The sequence below is a fragment of the Pleurodeles waltl genome, chromosome 11, assembly GCF_031143425.1.
Source record: "Pleurodeles waltl isolate 20211129_DDA chromosome 11, aPleWal1.hap1.20221129, whole genome shotgun sequence".
NCBI classification, from domain to species: Eukaryota; Metazoa; Chordata; class Amphibia; order Caudata; family Salamandridae; genus Pleurodeles; species Pleurodeles waltl.
Genome location: NC_090450.1, coordinates 427,639,472 through 427,660,515, shown reverse-complemented (window position 1 = coordinate 427,660,515; position 21,044 = coordinate 427,639,472).

The window sequence follows — 21,044 nt, the reverse complement described above, 5'->3', positions numbered from 1 at the left end:
TGGTATTGGGATGAGTGGGATGTGATGGTTGGGTGTGTGGGAGGTGGTGGAGCGATGGGAGTGAGGGTGATGGTATGGTAAGGGTATGTGATGGAATGTAGGTAGGGGGGTAGTAGTAGTATAGAATTGACTTACCAGAGTCCAGTCCTCCTCCTACTCCGGCCAGGCCCTCAGGATGCATGATTGCCAAGACTTGCTCCTCCCATGTTGTTAGTTGTGGGGGAATAGGTGGGGGTCCACCGCCAGTCCTCTGTACAGCGAGTTGGTGTCTTGCTGCAATGGAACGTACCTTCCCCCGTAGGTCATTCCACCTCTTCCTGATGTCATCCCTGGTTCTTGGGTGCTGTCCTGCAGAGTTGACCCTGTCCACGATTCTCCACCATAGCTCCATCTTCCTAGCTATCGATATCTGCTGCACCTGTGCTCCAAATAGCTGAGGCTCTACCCTGATGATTTCCTCCACCATGACCCTTAGCTCCTCCTCTGAGAATCGGGGGTGTCTCTGTGGTACCATCGTTGTTGTGTAAGGTGTTTAGGTGAGGGTGTGTAGGGTAATGTGTTGGGGTGTGTGATGTGGGGTGCCTGAGTGGAGTATAGGTGTGAGTGGTATGTGGCTCTGGTTGTGTGAGTGGTCTTGCTGTCTCTCTCTGGTGGCAATTAATTGTAATCGTAAAGGGATGTTGGTAATGAGGGTGTGTGTCTTATAGTGGTGTGGGTGTGGTGTGTGTATGGGTGTCAGGTATGTGTTATTTACATTGACCAATGTAGTGTTGTTTTGTATGTGTGTGTGTATTTTGAGCGCAGCTGTATGTACCACCAATGGTTTACCGCAGTTGAATGTCCGCTATGGTGATTCGTGGGTTATAATGTGATGGGTGTAGTTCTGTTGGCCTAACAGTATGGGTTTGGATACCGCCAGTTTACCGCTGACATTTGGTGTGGCAGACTTGTGTCTGTGGTTGAATAGTGACAGATTGGTGTGTGTGTGTCATAATATGGTGAACGGATATCCGCCACAGCGTGGGTATGTTGGCGGCAGTCAGCGTGGCGGTAAGTGGGATGTACCATCAATGTCATAATGAGGGCTATAATGATGATGTATTTCACAATTTTCTTGTTTCCCTTCAGGGACATCCACAAACTCTGTGTACCTTTAGAATCACCAAGATGTGGGACGTATTTTTCCGGGATACCTTTTGTAGATAAAAGTTATGAAGTCTTAAGCAGTAGGTGCCTTAAGCATCAAAAAAGGGCTAATTACTAGGGATCAAAAAGCCTCAGCAGATACGTGGTTAAAGCCCTCATCACTCTTAGCCATGAATTCCATGTTTTCATCATGAAGTCCAATAAACTATCGGTTTTTGTGCTTATCTGTCCAATATGTTCAACTTTATGTTAGAGTGCGTGGCTATTCGCAACAATTCCTTTTGTGAGATGTCGGTGTTAAATGATAACATCCATAACTTAAGAAAGCTTTATATGAGATTTAAGTTCTTCACACAAGGCCCTTTTTTAAGAAACATGAGTTCATTTTTTAAGCAGTATCATTAGTAATAAATGAATTTAATCTAAATAAATATTTTCAGGGAAATTTAGGGTTGTGTCCCAAGAAAATGGAGGCAAAATTAAATGGCAGATGGTAGAGTTTAAAGCACACTGGGACAACATGTGTAGTCAAAATGAGCTGGGATTTCCATTTTAAGGAGTTTGCTGGCTCTTCTCTGGTGACCTTTTAGGTAAATGAGTGGCAAACGGTGTGCTTAAAGCACATAAAGCCAGTAACATTGTTGAAAAAGAATAAAATGTCAATATAATTTCTTGAAAGGCACAGGGTGTTCTCCAGCAAGTAATTATAAAAATGACTGCAACAAAAAATGAAGGGCCTACAGTGCTCCAAATGGAAAAAGGGACCCTCTATATTGAGGGTCCTGGAAGGGGCGTACTAAAAGCATAACTGCAATTTCAAGTCTTGAAGCAATTACCTGAGAGACTGCCAGGGAGAAGGGTACTTCTGACTTTCATCAAGTCACCTCTCACAATAGCATCAGTACTTCATAGTGGAATTGCGATCCCTTCTCTAGTATACCAAAAATCAAAGTTGCACAGACAGACCAAGGTCAGATTGGGACTAAACTCTGATAAAATGCTAAACCACTCCAGTATTTCACTGTACAAATATCAAAATCGTAGGAGCGTTTGAAATGTCAGGTAAATAAAATGATAATGTGTGGGATTAACACGTAGGCTTTAAATAAAATAAATGCACTTTAATGCAAAAATTGTAGTAGGCAACCATCTTTACTCATACTAGGCCTGAACATTTAAAGCAAAGCTATCTGACAAAGCTGACACACCTAAAGAATGTTGATTTCACATAAAATGTTTATTTCCTGACCTTCCCATGAACATGTTTTTTTCATAATGAATAATAGTTGCGTAAAATATTTTCATTTAGCTCTGTAAATGTTTCTACCTACACAAAGATCAATGTTAACTAATGAATAGAGTTCTGTCATTCAGTGAGGTAATGAACAAGTTCACATATGAGATGCAGCATTTCTAAAAAGAGTGATGTGAACATGTAATAGAAATAACTTGTCCTTTATAAGAAATGTTTCATTCAACATTGCTCTCTGTGGACTGTTGTGTTCCTGGTGAAAAGACATGGAGTGATCCTGTTCCCATGAGGGCATCGGAAGATGATTGGCTGACTGAAGAAAGAAGAAGCAGCATGTTGGAAAAGTTTAAAATCTGAATGTTTATAATAGTGTGTGTCCCTAGGGTAGGTTAACACATTGCCCACCTGCCGCATTCCTTGCCCTTTCATTCAAAGAGTACGGTGCCCATGCTGAGACTCACTGAGTTTCTTGAACCTCTCTTTATGGGAAGTTCTGCTTTGATTGATTATTACTACTTATTTTTGATCACTGGCAAAACTATTGATTTATATTGATGAATTTATTTGCTGATTAAAATAAAGATGAAATACTAAAGGATTTGCTCAAGAACCTTAAATCTCACAGCTACTTTTATAATTGACTGAAAATAGAATTGAGATTGTGATGACTATTTAATTTGATGTACAGATCTTGGTTAATCTCAGCCATCGACAAAGAACCATCGGCCGGAGAGTGAGTAGTATCTCAGTGGGGATATCTCTCAGATTAGTAGAAAAACCTTTCTTGTAAGCTGCTAACCAAATTGAGATCCCCACTTCATTCAAAGTGATCCTGACCCTCCTTAGTAATAATTCTCTATTAATTTATGGTCTGCTGCAGCACTTACATTATTCCCCTCTAACAGCATATCATCATATAAAGTCCTGAGAGAAATTGTGTACTTGGTATAAAAAACTGTGGCCCTCATTACAACCCTGGCGGTAAAAGCCCGCCAGGGTTGTTTTGGCGATTGTACCGCCAACAGGCTGGCAGTACAAATCGCCATATTATGACTGTGGCGGTAGCGCCGCGGTCGCACCGCCGGGACCGGCGGCTTCCCGCCATTGTTGTCCTGGCAGTTATAATCCGCCAGGGGATTATGACTCCCCTCCCCTTCCCGCCAGACTGTCCATGGCGGTAGAGACCGCCATGGAAATGCTGACGGGAAGGGGAGTCGCAGGGCCCCTGTATTGCCCATGCACTTGGCATGGGCAGTGCAGGGGCCCCCAGGCACAGCCCCACCCTGCTTTTCACTGTCTGCACAGCAGACAGTGAAAAGCGCGACAGGTGCAGCTGCACCCGTCGCACGGTCGCAACACCACCGGCTCCATTAGGCGCCTGCTGCAATGTTACGGCCGACATCCCCGCCGGCCCAGCGGGGATGTTGTAATGTGGCCGGCGGGTTTGCGGCCGCATAGGTGCCCGCTCGGTGGTTCAACCTTGCCACCCGCCAAGGTTGTAATGAGGGCCTATAAGCCTGATTCACTACTGTAAATTACACTCAGTGCTTAATTGAAGCTGGTGGTTGTTGGTGGGGGCCACCGGCACTCATTTTTGGGGACCAGCACTTATTTTTATGCATCTGAAATTTCCAGAGAGGAAAAGAGAGGAAAACATATAAAGACAAAAGAAGGAGCGAGAGAAAGACAAACAACTGTCACTAAAGGGCAAAGTAGAAACCTGCAAGGGTGAGATAGAGGGGTAGAAGAAGTCTGGTAATGGAAAGCTCGAGGTGATGGGTTCTAAACTGAGCTTTAGGCAATGGAAAGCAGTATTTTACAAATAAAGTACTGCTTACAATTTTTAGTAATTTACACTTTTGAGTAGGTTTACTTCTTTGTAGCTATTCCCAAAAGGCGTACATTGCTACTAAAAAAACAGCAGTAAGTAAAGTACCACACATGGCCAACCGACTGGTGCTACAAAACCCTCCCTTAGAAAATAATGGAGATAGGGAATTAAAGTAAAACCCCAGGACAAATAATGTTAAATTATTTTAAATATTTAATGCCATATTTTGAATTTAAAAATAAATGCAACAATACATGTATTCAAAAGTGTAAATTGCTAAAAAGTGTAAGTGACCTCTGTGAATCAGTGGGAGCTTAAGTGTATAGAAGATTAATTTCTTTGTCCCACAGCCGCATCATTCCGATACCAGAAAAAAAGTTAATGTATATAAAAATAACAACAATTTTAAATATTGCACAAGGGCCTAAAGCACAATAATGTACTTTGTACCAAATAATAGCCCTTTAGAATTTCTGTCTCAGTGAGGGGCATGACTAAGCACGGAATGGAGTAAAACATGACAGGGTACTGCTCCCAGGCCCAAGATCCCATTCCTCATTAATCCTCAGTCCAGAGTGATGGAGGGGGCCTATCCTGGACTACCATGCCATCTGTGACAGGACGGTGACATGCATGACATGAATGAATGAGTCTCCGGGCAGATTGCAGCAGAGTTTGTTCACCCGGGAATGCACAAGGGAGAATCCAAGATAGCGCCCAGTGTGAAAGTCGAGCCTCGTGAATGCCTCTGGTGGGCAGCTACACAAGACATAGTGGGAGAGCAACATGAAGGAGATATGCCCTCAGGTGTGATATAGGGGTGGTGAATGTAAGGCCATTGCTAGTGTACTGTGGACGACATAAGGGGCTTGACACAGCAGATGGAGACACTGCAGCAGACCAAGGATCATGGTCTGAGGCACAGGTGGGAACCCACTGCGTGAGTTCTACTGGCATGGAGGCTAGGAAGGGTCCAAGGGTTCTTCCGCATCCCCCCTTCTTCTGAATGGCTGTGATGTTCTTAAAGCAGATAGATGTACACTAGCTCAGCGCTGTGAAGAAGGCCTGTGAACTAGAATGGTGGACCCCCAATCTACAACTAGTTCCATTTGGGTTAAAGGCAGCATTAGGCTTCTATAAAAGCACTAACAATTGTGCCTTAACAACCATCACAGAAGAACCTAATACATAGGAGAAATAGCGTTCTCTGTATATAGAAGCAATGTGAAAGTGCAACTCTCCTCCCCATTGCAACAAAAGTATTGTAGAGAACTGAAAATAACACTGGGTTGTTGACAATGGGGATTTGGGGGGCAGTCGACCAGGGGTGGGTATACCCCCTGGGAAGACTGGAGGAGTTGGTGCAGTCCAGGAGACTGCGAGTAGTTTTGGGCTACTTTCCGTTAAAGGATGTGGCCAAAGTTATATAGACAGCCATTTTGGGCTGCATCCCAATATTTTGGTAATGGGTTAACCAGGTGGCGGCTTAGTAGCAGGGTTGGGAAGTGTTTTTGGTGGTGGTAAAATAACAGATGAAAAAGGTGCCCAGATGCTACACTTGCTAAAGGAAGTAGGGCACCTGGATTTATTGGTGGAGGGCATGGACTCTAGCTCTGGACGCACAGTGCGCAGGGCATTGGAAGGGGTAAGTGCCACGGTATTGGCATGCTTGCCACTCCAGAGGTCTCCGGATGGAGCAAAGAGAGGAGCAAAAGTAGGTGTCAAGGCCGCTTGAGAGTTAAGCAAGCGGCCTCGAAACTGTTGCAGAGTGTTTCCTGGGAGGGGTAGAAGCTTGCGGAATATGAGAGCAGGGAGAGACTTGGCTCGTAATCGACACACAAGGCTCTGTCGTAAAAGCCAACAGCAAGTGGCTGCATCAGAATACGGGCGGGCGTAACTAGTACAGAATGGATGCAGGCAGGGGAAGTGGCCCGCAGGACTGGGAAGCAATGAGCGACTGGGCTCCATTTTGAGACCGGAAGTACCGTCATCAAAGCCGTCGGCCTGTGGTGGAGTGCATGTGCACTCAACAGCAGAATGCAGGTGGAGGGAGATGGAGGGGTTGTATAGAGCAGTATGAAATTATAGTGCTAGCAGCACTGGAGTGTGAAGGCACATGCCAGTACAGAAGCAGGTCTGGGCATGGAGGCACACTCGAGGTGGGGGTTGGGTCATAATAGCGAGTCCCAATGGTGCCTGATGTCACAATGGGCAGGGGGATCACCTGGGGAGGGGTATGGGAAGCATCAAGGGCTGTTGAGGAGTGGGGATCCAGCAAGAACACTGGGCCAGGATTTGGCTTCTGTGGCATATATGGGCACCGCCTTCTCATAGTGGCTGCACTCTCAGAATTGAGTGATGGAGAGGAGAGATGGTCATAGGGTGAAGAGACAGAGGAGCAGTTGGAAGTAGGACAGGCGGGGACCCAGAGGACAGGAGTACTATAGCCCAAGAGAGTGTATTCTCACGTGAGGCAAGGGAGGGTGTCTACATCCGTACGGAGTGGGGTACATTTAGGTACAGCAGGATACTGCAGGAGTGCTAGATTTCGATTGCCCAAAGGTATCTTACCTGGAGATGGCGACTGAAAATGAGGTTGGATCATAAACGCAATGTTGTGTGGAGCACAGTAGATGATGCTTGTTGCCAAAGGAGGGTCAAGACAGAACTTAAGTTGCACAGGGGCCCAGCAGACCAGAGTTATCCTCTTTTTAGGAGGTCACAAAACCCAACAAAGCAGCAAACTCAGGCGAGCATGGTGCAGCTCAATCATGCTGAGGGAAAGTCAAGGAGAGGATGGTGCAGCCATCTAGATGGCATCATGGGACGGGGGTGCCACTGATTAAAGAAGGTCCTGTGAGGCCTCATCAGTGCTTTAAGAAAGCAGCTTCAGGGCAGCCTCTGATGGGCGGAGGTATGGGTCACTATAGCCTGCATCGGCAGAGTAGATGGGAGGGTCCGTAGCGGCCACTCAGAACAAGGAGGACCATTTCCTAGTGTTATGGCACAATGTACAACAAAGATGGAGGGATCTATCAGACTCTAATTGGGCATTGAAGAATGAGGTTGCAGATGACATGCAGCTAGACTATGAGGAGGAAAGTGTAGGAGAGGAAGAGAGATTGGACAGTGATATCCCACTGGAGGTAGAACAGAGGTGGTGGCATCAAGGAACAGAATAGTGGGGCAGGATGATAGCCATTTTCTGCCTTGTGTTATGCAGGGTGTCGTCAATATACAGACAAGCCACAATGACACAAGTGTACCCGGCAGACATGTTTAACTGACTAGGAAGCAGATTTTAGAGAAGGCACCAACCTTGACACCACGTGAGGCAAAGGAGGCCATGGAGATGGTTACGGTGATAGTGTTGTCAGGGGTGGATGCACGGAGGGAACAGGAAAGTGAATGTACAAGTTTGTGGTAGGGGGTGTATGTGAAGAATACCGGGATGGGCACGGAGGAGCATAGACAGGAGAACAAGGACAAAGGAAAAACACATAAGAAGTGGAGCAAACAGAGAGATGGTCTGTCAAGCACAGGTGCAGAGTACTCTGAAGGGGATCAGCATGGACTCTTGGATATCAACAAAGAGAAAGGAGCTGGTGTGGAGCAAGGAGGGTGGTAAGGGGGGGAAAGACAGAGGGTCCAAAGAGTAAGAAATTTAAAGTAAAGTTGCTGTCCATGGGTGTGATGAAGCCGTTATGGGCACACCTAATCTTGCCTTCAAAGGAGAAGATATGGCAAGGGAAATATGTTAGAATGTTTAAATTGTTACATAGGGAGCTCAGGGTGAAAGAAGGGTCAAAGGAAGAGAAATATGAATTGTCTAACCAACCCAGGGTGCTGATGACTATTGAAAACTAGACAGCAGCCTTTTTGATATATGCAAGCGTATATTGAGAAAAGTTCCCTAACCAAAGCACTGCTTTATTGAAATAAATGGATGTGATTCAGAAGACGCAGATCACATATGCGGGTATGCATGTTCGCAATAAGATAATGAGTTTCAAGCATGTATGGCACTTGACTCTGAAGCAAAATTAGAGGGGAGAATGATTCTGACTTGTGACAGCATATGATGGGGATGTCCAAGTTGGGCAAAACAATCTTTACGGCCAGTGGTTTACCAAAAGTGTGCTGGCCAATTTCAGTCCCTAGTATATGGTCCCTAGGTACCCAGGGCATTGGGGTACCAGGAGATCAATATGGGCTGCAGCATTTCTTTTGCCACCTATAGGGAGCTCAGACAGACCCTTACACAGGACTGCCATTGCAGCCTGCGTGAAATAGTGCACACAATATTGCACAGCCATTTTCACTGCACTTAAGTAATTTATAAGTCACCTACATGTCTAACCTTCACTTGCTGAAGTTTAGGAGCAAAGTTAATAAGTGTGAGGGCACCCTTGCACTAGCAAAGGTGCCCCCACATAGTTCAGGGCCATTTCACCATTTCAAATCTGGTATTGGGGAGCCAATTCCATGCATCCTGGGGGCTCCACAATGTTTCCCAAGTACTGCCAAACCAGCTCTCTGATGCTTGCACTGCAGCTACAACTGCTGCCACTTCACAGACAGGATTCTGCCCTCCTGGGGTCTGGGCAGCTCAGTCCCAGGAAGGCAGAACAAAGCATTCCCTCTGAGGGCAGGGTGTTACACCCTCTCCCTTTGGAAATAGGTGTTACAGGCTGGGGAGGGGTAGCCTCCCCCAGCCTCTGGAAATGCTTTAAAGGGCACAGATGGTGACCTCCTTGCATAAACCAGTCTACAGCGGTCCAGGGACCCCTTCTTCCCTGCGCTGGTGGGAAACTGGACAAAGAAAAGGGGAGTGACCACTCTCCTGTCCATCACCAACCCACGGATGGTGCCCAGAGCTCCTCCAGTGTGTCCCAGACTTCAGCCATCTTGCTTTGCAAGGTGTGGGGGCACTCTGGAGGGCTCTGAGTGGCCAGTGCCAGCAGGTGATGTCAGAGACCCCTCCTGATAGGTCCATACCTGATAAGGTAGCCAATCCCCCTCTCAGGGCTATTTAGGGTCTCTCCTGTGGGTTCCCTTCAGATTCTGCTTGCTAGTTTCCTTCAGGAATCCTCTGCAACAACTTCAGACTCTTCTGACCTCGGATCAACCGCAGCCTGCTCCAAGAAACACTGTAACTGCAACAAAGTGTCGACAAGAGACATGTTTCTTCAGCAACCTCAGCTCCAAGTCAGCAACTGCAACAGTTTCCATGGTGTGCACACTCTGGGGATACCCTGTGTTCATCCTGCACCAGAAGGAGTGAAGAAATCTCCTGTGGAGTGACAGAGTCACTCCCCTGCTCCAAGCAGGCACCTTCCAAAACGACGACCGGTACCCTGGGACTCCTCTCACAGCAATGAGCGTGCTCCTAAGGATACAGAGGGTTGACATCATCGACATAGACTGTTCTGAGGTCCTGCTGACGCAATTTGGAGGAGGTAAGACCTTGCCTTTCCAAGAACGACGGCACCCCTGTGTACTGTGTCTTCTTCACCTCCTGAGGCCTCTGTGCACTCTTTGCAAAGTTCCTTTGTGCACAGCCTAGCCCAGGTCCGCAGCACTCCATCCTGCAATGCTCAACTCGCTGAGTTGTTCTCTGGCGGTGTGGGACCTTCATTTGTTGTGCTGCATCAACCACATTTTGCACCTCCTTTGAACCCAGATCCTGTGACTCCTGGGGGTGCTGGCTGGTATACTGAGGGCTCTCTAAAGTGCTGAGAGCCCCCTCTTCCTCCTCACACAGAGTTGAAGCCCCCAGGGCCCTCTTGGGTCCATTCAGCACCATTTTGATGAAAAACACACTTTTGTCACACCCAAGGCTTGTTGGCACCTTCCAACATGAAATCTCATCTGCAACAATCTTCACGCTGTGGGACATCTTTTGCATCATGCAGGAACCCACTGGCATCTTCCCAGGGTGCATTTCTGCATTCTTCGACTAACTGGGGACTATTCTTTTGCACCCTCTTCTGGGTTGGCAGGGTCTCCGGTCCTTCCTGGAACTTCTTTGACTTCTGGACTTGGTCCCCTTCCTTTGCAGGTCCAATAATCCAGCAGTTGTTCTTTGCAGACTTGGTTGGCTTCTGCAAAATCCCCAAAACGAGGTGTAGTGTGTCCTAAGGAAACTTGCAGTACTTTACTTCGGCTTTTCTAGGCTCTAGGTTGGGGTAATTTACTTACCTTTACAAAATTCTTGCTCTCTCAGTTGAGTCTGCACACATTTCACTTGTCTAGGGGGGAATTTGTGATTCAAATTCCACTTTTTGAGTATATGGTTTGTGTTGCACCTAGACCTATTTTCTCCCATTGCATTCTATAAGATTTCCTACAGTTTGCATTGTTCTATGACTATTTACATGTCTAATTTTGGTGTCTAGTGTACATATTGTATATAATACTTACCTCCAGAAGGAGTATTGTCTCTAAGATATTTTTTGTACTGTGTCACCCAAATAAATACCTTTATTTTTGGTAACACTGAGTATTGTCTCTACTTGTGTATAAGCACTGTGTAACTATAAGTGATATTGCAATAGTTTTGCATGTCTCCTAGTTCAGCCTAAGCTGCTCTGGTATAGCTACCTCTATCAGCCTAAGCTGCTAGAACACTGCTACATTTCTCTAATAAGGGATAACTGAACCTGGTATAAGTTGTAAGTACCCAAGGTACATACTACAAACCAGGCCAGCCTCCTACAAAGAGTGCTCGAAATGCACAGGGAGGCATGCACTCATACCCTGTTTTGGGCCTGTAGGGGGATGCGAGGGGTCACAGACTGGACAGGGGCAACAGCATCAAGGGGGCCCAGGTTCACAACAAGCTGCTCACTCAAAAAGTTACAGGGGTGGTCAGGGAGCACAGGGACTAGAGGTAAAGGACTCATATGCAGGTTAAATTGGCAAGGTTAGAATTTTGGCTGCAGTTCTATGACAAGGAAGAGAATGCTAGAGTGCTGAGGGAGAGGGTTCGTTGGGGATTCAGATTGGATTATAAGGCCCAACCATAAGGTGGGCAGAAAATCAAAGTCAGTCCGCGAACATCCACAAGTGGTACAGGACAAACTACACAAGGAAATACAAAAGGGCAGGATTCCAGTCCCATTCAATGATTGGCCAATGGACTATTTGATTGTGTCCCTAATAGGACTCGATCCAAAGAAAGAGGAGGCAGTTTAGACTGATACAACATTTTACATGACCCAACAGGAGATCAGTTCATGTTTTCTTAGCGAAGGAACTGGCATCAGTGTCATACTCTTCAGCTGATGTGGTGAAGTGCCTTGTGGAACAAGTGGGGAAAGGAGCAGAAATGACTAAGAGTGACATTAATTCTGCTTTCTGGTTGTTGCTGTGGCACCCTGGTCAATGGTATGTAGACAAGGGTCTGCCAATGGAGCGCTCCATTTCTTGTGTGCTATTTGAGAGGTTCAGTTCCTTCCTGCAGTGGCTGTTCTTGTGGTGCACAGGACATGTGTATGTGGCACATTATCTAGATGACTTCTTTTTTGTAAGCCAACCTGTCTGAGCTGACTGCCAGCGGCTGCTAGTAAGTTTCCAGGAGCTCATGAGGGACTTGGGGTTCCTTTGGTGCCATAAAAGACAATGGATCCCGGTACAATGCTCTCCTTTTTAGGGATAAAACTTGAATCTATAGCCATGGAAGCATGCTTACCGCCAGACAAGAGAATGACACTGCAGTTTTTGTTGGATACCTTAGTGGCAAAGGCCAAAGTTATGCAGGTGCTATTGGGCCATTTGAATTTTGTGCGCAGAGTTTTGAGGGCAGGCAGGACTTTCTATCAGTGGTTGGGGATGTCGCTGTCCTGTTTGCCTCTACACATCATCATGTGAGGTTGTCAGCCGGGGTGCGGGATGACCTGTACGTGTAGCATTTCTTTCTTGACTCATTCAATGGTGTTCCACTGCTCACTCCAAGAGAGTTTGAGTGTGATGTGCAGACATATTCTGATCCTGCAGGTGGCATGGGTTTCAGGTTGTACTGACAGCGGCGCTGGTATGCAGAAGAATGGACAGAACCATGGAAATGGGAGTGTCAAAGTATTGCATTTCTGGTGTTTTTTCCACTAGTGGTAGTAGTTACAATGTGGCATTCAGAATTGATCTATTAGAAAGTACTTAACAGGATTAATAACATGGCAGTGTTGAAAATTATGAACAAGTAGTCAGCCAGGGATGCCCAGGTGCTGAAGCTATTATGGATCTATTTCGGAATCTTTGAAATATGACGATTTGTTTAAGATGAAGCATGGGCCCACGTGGACAATGACAATGTGGATGCTTTGTCTCATTTTCACTGGGAGAGATTCCATTGCTGGCCACAGAGGTGGAGAGGGACAGGACACCAATGCCAAAGGATCTTTGGACAGAAAGAGACAGAGGATGTTCCAGCTGGTGGTAGGGTCATTGGCTGAGTCTACCAGGAGGTCACAAGCACAGAATGTTTGAATAATAGTACACAAAAGAGGCCAGAGGGGTGGAGTAGAAAGGTAGGTGTAGTTCAATTTATTCTGCATTGACAGAGAAGGGGCTCTCACAAGTCACGATTGCAGGGAAGCTAGCAGGTATTGTGCTTACACTGAAGTTGTTCTGGCGTTAAGCACCATCGGCAGGCGAATTGGGGAAAAGAATGTTGGAAGGTTTGGCAAGGAAAAAGGGTCACTGGGGGGCAAAAGGAAACCACTGGCTTTTCACACGTTTAGCAAGCGATTTAAATTTACCTGGAGGTCTGCAACAGGGATGAGGAAGCAGTTTTATACACTACATTGGTGGCTTGAATGCTTTGTGGTACTTTATGGATGTAGGAACTGTTGTGGGGAAGGAGTAGTAGATGTTTACTCTAGGAGGATGTAGTAAGGCAAGAGAACTGTGTTGAGAAAGGGTTACAGAGGTCCAAGACAGATCAGAGATCGAAGGGGCAGAAAGTGGTGCTGCCGGCATACCCTGTGAACATATACTGCCCTATAAAGTGGGGAGACAGGTTGCATCCCTATAACTGGGAACCCTGGTGGGGGGTTGGGTTTTCAGGCATAGGGACAGCGCCCTGGAGACTGCTTTTTCAGCTGCCATCGGTGCTGCGAAAGGTGGTTTTCAGACCTAACAGCCTTAGGGTGGTCTTCCCCAAAACCTTTGCCTGTTTACCTCACATTTTTGCTGATTTCGTTTTGTTGGCCTTAGGACTCTGAGTATGTTACCACTGCTGACCAGTACAAAAGTGCATGTGCTTTCTTCACTAAACATGGTTTGATGGGTACATCCTCAAGTGGCCCATTTAATTAACTTACAAGTACCTAGTAAAGTGCACTACATGTGCCCAGGGCGTATACGTTAAATGCTAATAGTGGGACTGCAGCACTGCTTGTGCCAACCATTCAAGTAGCTCTTAAATATGTCTCAGGTCTACCATTGCAAAGCCTGTATGTGCAGCTACACAGGCATGTGGACATGGCATTTAAACCCTCTTGCCAAGCCTTAAAATCTCCTTTTATTATATATATGTCACCCCTAAGGTAGGTCCTAGGTAGCCAATAGGGCAGAGCTATGTAATTAAAAGGCAGTACATATACTTTTAAGTTTTACATGTCCTGGTACTGAAAAACCTCCCAAATTATTTTTTCACTGCTGTGAGACCTACCCCTCTCATAGGTTAACATTGGGGATTTCTTATTCCCTTTACAAAGCTGTAATTCCTGAGGAAGAGTAGATATATCATGTGTTAGAAATAGGGTTTCTGGTTGGCTAGGGAATGCACCTAAGCCAGGCAGAACGAACCAACTCTATTCAGGGCGAGGGAGTTACAGACCCAAGATAACCCCTTCTGGTAGCTTGGCATGAACACTCGGGCCTATCCCAGAGGCAATGTGTAAAGCATTTACACAACACACACAACACATGTGATGCATTATCCCCACCACAAAGGAAACACAAAAAACATGTTATATGAAACTAAACTTTATTGTACACAACATCATTAGACCAAACACAACATATCAGCTACCCAAGCAGTTGTCAGAACATTACACAGTAATATTACTCTGCCAAAACCAGCACTAGTCACATACCACACATAGGTTACTGGTTATCCTGCAACACAAACAGTAGTCAGGTAAACATTACTAAAATAATGCACATGTCATAGTAAGCATAAATGCCCATAAAAGGAACATCAGAAAACACATAGCAAATCATGAAAACACATCATCATAAAAGGAAAATCAGAAAACACATGTACTTGTCATAAAATCATCATAACTGCCCATAACAGGAACATCAGAAAATGTATGGCACGTCATCAAAATCACATTATCATCATTGCCCATAAAAGGAACATCAGCATCATACTATCACATAACAGGAACACTCTCTGACCAGTTTAGAGGGAAGGGGGCCTCCAGCGCTCCTTGGTACCAAAAGGGGGCTGCCTGATGATTGGTATATTGGTGACGGGAAGGGGTGGAACACACCCCCTCTGTTTATTTGCAGGGGCCAATCTTTGGGCCACCACCCAAACTGGGGCACCCACCGTCCCTGGGGACCCCCAGGGCCACAGTGGGCCCTCATGGGGGCAGGGGAGCAAAAGACAAACAAGGGACAGAAATCGGAGCATCACGCTCCTCTGGCAGCAACTGGGGGAAGAGGGGAATGTCCCTCGCCTCCCCTGCGTCCTGCTCTCAGGGCGGCCCTGGGATCCGGAGGTACCTCCAATGAGGTCTCCCTCCCTCCTGGGGCCGCTGCCATCCACTCACCCGCATTGATCTGGTGCGCAAGTGTGTTATCTGCTTCCCGGGCCACAGCTATGAAACCTGACAATAATCAGTGGCAGTTGGTGCCCCAGGGACGCTCTCCATAGTTCGCTTCGATCTGGGGGTACACTAAAAGCGCTCCCGCTTTTGATCCTCAGTGCCCCAGGGGCACAAGACACAGCTCGATTTGGACGCGGTCGATACATAAGAGTGACCAGGTCACGGTGGTGATTTCCCCGGCAGCAGGATCACAGAAAGCGCTCTACAGGCGCTTTAGCCATAAGAACCACAGCTCTCTCAAGGAGCTTAGAAAATAAAGAAAATCGCTCACCAGGTGCTTATGGGGGCTTTACACACAGCGCTGTCCTTGAGCTAGGAAGCCAATGGTCACATAGGTCAGGGGCTTCAGCACCCAGCCTCTAGAGATACAAGTCAAGGACAGGGCAGCAGGGTCCAACAACAGGCCAGCACAAAGGGGATGCAGTCAGTGGCAGTTCTTCTTAGTGACCCAGCAGGTCACAGGTCAGCACAGTAGCAGCAGTCCAAGGTGGTTCCTGATGAGAATGAGGGCATTCAGTGACCGTAAGGGCTATAGTGGTGGTAGTACCCCCAACAGGCTGGTGGTACTGCCAGCCTTATCACGACCGTGGTCCTTCTGCCATGGTAATACCGCCGGGCCCGGCGGTACACTGCCATGGCGGACCCGGCGGTCATCATCCACCAGGGCAACGGGATTTTGACTCCCCTTACCGCCAGCCTGTCCATGGAGGTAGGCACGGCCATGGGAAGGCTGGCGGTAAGGGGACAAGAGGTGCCCCTCGGGGCCCCTGCACTGCCTATGCACTTGGCATGGGCAGTGCAGGGGCCTCCAGGCACAGCCCCATCGCGCATTTCACTGCCCGAATTTTGGGCAGTGAAATGCACTACGGGTGCTACTGCATTTGCTGCACATCAGCATTGGCTGCCGGATCTATTACGAGCCGGCTGCAATGTTGATGGGACTTTTCCGCTGGGCCAGTGGACGGTAACACTGTTACAGTCCGCTGGCCCAGCAGAAAAGTCGAAATAGGGAGCCAGATATACTGCCAGCACTGGTGGTATACTGGTGCCCCCAGCCTCGGTGGTCTTTACAAAAGACCGCCAAGGTTGTAATGAGGCCCTCTGTGTCCAGTTCCAGGAATATCTCTTGTGCACTCTTCGTGGGGAAAATCCCCTGTACTTCTACTCAGTTTTCTTGCAAGGCACTCACAAAGAGGGGGAGAAGAGGTTCCAACCAGTTGCAACTAGTTCTAGAATTGTCCCCTCTCACCTACAGCACAGACTCCAGACATCAGCTGGGGATAAACAAGCCTTTTGTGTGAAGCCTGAGCACAGCCTTGACAAATGCAGGTATGCCCCGCCTCCCCTTCTCTCAGTCCAGGAAGACCATTCAATATGCAGTGCACCTCTGTGACACCTCCCCCCTATCTGTGTACAGGCTGTCTGAAAAGTATGTACAAAGCCCAGCTGTCACTCTGCCCCAGACGTAGATTGGAGTCAAGCTACAAAACACCACAGCCATAAGCACAGAGAAATACTCACTTCCTAGAAATGGCATGTCTATAATGGTAATACAAAATCTACCTATACGAGTAAGCACCATTTCTCACCACCATTACAACCATACCAAACAGGCCTATGCTACCCCTCATAAATCACACAATATCCCCTAGTCATAAAGCAGGGCATTACTAACGCAATCGTATGAGCAAGACAGCACTCACAGCAGTGAGAAACCAAATAGGCTCTTTGTCACTACCAGGACAGGCCACGCAACCATGCACATATCCTCCCTTCTACATACATAGCACCCTGCCTACAGTGCTAGCTAGGGCCTACCTTAGGGGTGACTTATATGTAGTAAAAGGGGACTTCTGGGCCTGGCACGTTAATCTAGATGCCATGTCCCTGTGGCAGTAAACTGCGCATTCAGGACCTGCGCTAGCAGGCCTGAGACAGGTTTGAAACTGTACTTCTGTGGGGGGCTCAAGCAGCGCTGTAGGCCCACTAGTAGCATTTAAGTTACAGGCCATGGGTATAGGGATACTACTGTACAAGGGACTTACAGTTAAATTAAATGTGCCAATTAAGTGTAAGCCAATCATAGCAACTTTAGTAGGAGAGCACCTGCACTTTAGCACTGATCAGCAGTGTTAAAGTGCTCAGAGTCCTAGAGCCAACAAGAAGAGGTCAGAAACAATAGGACGAAGGAGGCAAAAAGCTTCTGGATGACCCTGCAAAGAGGGCCAGGTCTAACACAACCCCCCACAAACCTAAAGCCAGGGGAGACCAATCAATAATTTGATGGGCTTCGCTGATTGGGGCAATAGAACATGGACCCTGGGCCAAAGCTGCAGGGGCATGCTCCAGTTCTATGCCACTCTGATTCCAGTTGGGTCCCCCGTTTATGCTTCCCAGGCAACCTAGGTTAACCCATGGGGGCTCCCTAGCTGCCAGTGGCCAGAACCAGGCCTCATGGCATCCAGGGGTCTCTGGTCTTTGAAACCTCATTGAGTGAGGGGCGGTAGTCCCAGGCGCATAGCAACCCCTCTCCACTCCACTTCTAAGCAGTTCAAGGAGTCTAGCCTACCACTGATCCACCAACCTAGGGTCTGCAGCCATATGCTGCAAAGAGGTTAGAGGCGAGGCTCTCCTCCCCCTCTGCTCCTAGAAGTGGTACTACCAGAATTCAGACCTGTCAGGGCGCTGGGTACAGCCGTCCTGCAGAAATTCTCCTGCCAGCCCAGGATCACCACCCAGCAACTGGCCTCCCAAACCTGGGTCACCACCCATAGATTACAACGGGTCCAGTGTGAGTCTCTCCCTCCATAAACCCCAGTCCCAGAGTTCTGCACCTCTCACCATGGGAAGTACCTCTAGAAGTCACACACAGGGGTTGAGCACACCAATCGCACCCAATCAGGTCAGACTTTTTCCCCCTAAACCTGCCCACCCAGCCCAGAGTCACCACTCTCAGACTAGACCATTGGCCGGGTAACCATGACTTCCTGGGGAGCACACCTACCCCCCCTAATCAGGTCACAGCTTACCCCCTGAGCCTGACCACCCAGCCTAATGTCACCACCCTCCGACTGGTTCACTGCCTAGCAACCCAGGACTTCCTGGGGGGTACACTCACCCACCACAAGGGAAACATCCTCCCTAAACACTGCACTGGAGTTTGGCTGGCGTAAGGTCTCTTGACCTCTGCCCACCTGGCAGAGCCTCGATACCCCCAGCTTAGAAATGGTGTCACCAGGGTCATTCCAGGGGGGCTTTGACTTCAGAGCTGATCCCTGACCCTACCAGTTCTCCACAGGCGCCCTCAGCCCTATGTCTGGATTTCTGCCTCCTCCACTTTGGAGTGAGACTACCAGAGACCAGGAGCGGTGGTACAGTATCACCAGCCACCCGCCCAAGTCCTCCTGACAAAATGGGATCCCTCTCAGAAGCTGGCCTCCTGGCATTCACTCATGGAACCAACCAGGCTCTAAGACTGGGTCTAAGACATCCTGGGACTCAGCCCACCCCCATTCCTTCTCCTCTGAGACAGGTCATGGGAACCCGAACCCCTCCCACTATACTGGGACCCACCTAGGACACTGAAAGCATCTCTCACAACACCTGGTTGGGAAACACCTAGACCACTCCCTTCAGGAACACCCCCAAATGTCTCACCAGACCCTCTGGCACTCACCCAGAGGTCTGCCTCCTTTGCAAGCGCCCTGGGGTCAGAGAGCTCACACACTGACGAGTGTTGGCATAGCCCTGAGAAACAACAAAGCAAGTGCTCTCTGACAATAAGATTGAACAGCCCTTCAAAATTGTCTACTGTGCTACCATTCACCCATCCATCCAGTGCCATGCAGCAATTCTTTACGAACTCCTCCCAAGACTGGTTCGACAGTTTCTTACAGCCCCTGAACCTCTTTCTGTATTCCTCAGGGGTAAAACCATACTTCATAATCAGTGCGTTCTTCAAGGGGGATACTCCTCTTTGTCACTCCTTTACAAAGCCAGTAGGGCATCCCTCCTCTCCTCAGGAATATAGCTCCCTAGGCCAGTCCCCCAATCCTTCTTAGGGATCCTGCGCTTTTCCAGAGTTCTCTCATATTCCTTCAACCACTGACGTATGTAACCACCCTCTTGGGACCTAGGTAACAGATCTGTGGATATGTATGGATCATCTTTGCCACTGAACTTTACATTGCTGCCACCACTGGACTCCACCTGCAGCACTGGTAAGTCCAGACCCTTCAGACTGCGCTCAACAGTGAGTCTTTCTCTGGCAAAGGCCATCTCTGCCTCTGCCATCCTCTCCGCCACTAAGATCTTTCCCACCTCAATCCTCCACAGCCAGACGTGCTAGCTGCAACTGCAGGTCCCTCACTTCCTGACCATCTCTAAGCTCATCAAGCTAAAAGGAATGAGAGGTGACACTGCTTCTTACACTGGACCCAGCAAGGGACTCCCTATCACTGGGGCCTTCCTTGTCAACTGGCATCCCTGCCCGGTCATTCTCACCCTCCTGGTCAGTCTCTTCACTGCTCACTAGGGATGAGGTCTGAGAGACCTCCCATTGGGAACCCTCACCATAATCAGGATTCTCTGAATACCCCCTAAGAACACTCTTCACCTGGGCATATGTCACAAACCTTTCAAAGAAATTCAGAGATATCCTGAGGTCCCTGCTCTCTGGCATTCCGCTCTCTCTTCAGAAACCCTTTAATTCCTCCTGCGTGTAAAACGACAGGTTCTCTAGGTTGAAGGTTGGCCCCATTTTGAAAAGGTACTGTAAACACAAGTGTGACAACCAAAATACCCAAGCATAAGAACTGAAAGCAGGAAAAATGTCCAATGAGAGAAAATCAGGAGAAACAAAACATGTGATGGTCTAAAATACTGTTTGTGGTGCAATAATGAGTCACAATATCATTGAGCAAGCGCAAGTCCTATCCTCACGGCTGACTACCAATGGTAGAATTCGGGTTTCTGGTTGGCTAGGGTCTGCACCTAAGCCAGGCAGAACCCACCCACTCTAGTCAGGGCGAGGGAGTTACACACCCAAGATAACCCCTGCTCACCCCCTTGGTAGCTTGGCATGAGCAGTCAGGCCTTTCACAGAGGTAATATGTAAAGCGTTTGCACAACACACGTAACACACTATCCCAACCACAAAAGAAACACAACACCAAGTTATATAAAAATAAACTGCATTGTACACAACATCATCATACCAAACACAACATGTCAGTAATGCACTTCACCCCAGAGGCAACGCTAAAAGTGCTCCCACTCCAGGTTTTGATCCTCAGTGCCCCGGGGGCATAAGACACAGAGTGCATTGGACGCGCTCTATACATACAAGTGCTTGGGCCACAGCGGGGATTTCCCCGGCAGCAGGATCACAGAAAGTGCTCTCCAGGCAATTTAGTCATAAAAACCACAGCGCTCTCACAACGCTTAGAAAATAACGAGAAATGTTCACCAGGTGCTTAGACACAGTGCTGTCCTTTCACTAGGAAGCCAATGGTCACAGGGGTCAGGGGCCTCAGCACCCAGCCTCTGGGGCACAAGTCAAGCACAGGGCGGCACTGCCCAACAACAGGCCAGCACAAAGGGGATGCAGTCAGTGGCAGTTCCTCTTAGTGACTGTTAGAAATGGGGTCTTTGGTTGGCAGTCAGGCTACCCCCGTCCAAGCAAGGACCCTCACTCTAGTCAGGGTAAAGGAGACTCACCCTCAGTTAACCCCCACTCACCCCCCTTGGTAGCTTAGCACGAGCAGGCAGGCTTAACTTCAGAAGCAATGTGTAAAGTATTTGTACCAACACACACAGTAACTCATTGAAAACACTACAAAATGACACAACACAGGTTTATAAAAATAGATAATATGTATCTAAACAAAACAAGACCAAAACAATAAAAATCCGACATACACAAGTCAAGGTATGAAATTTAAAAAGGATGAGAAACCTAGAACCTCATTACAAC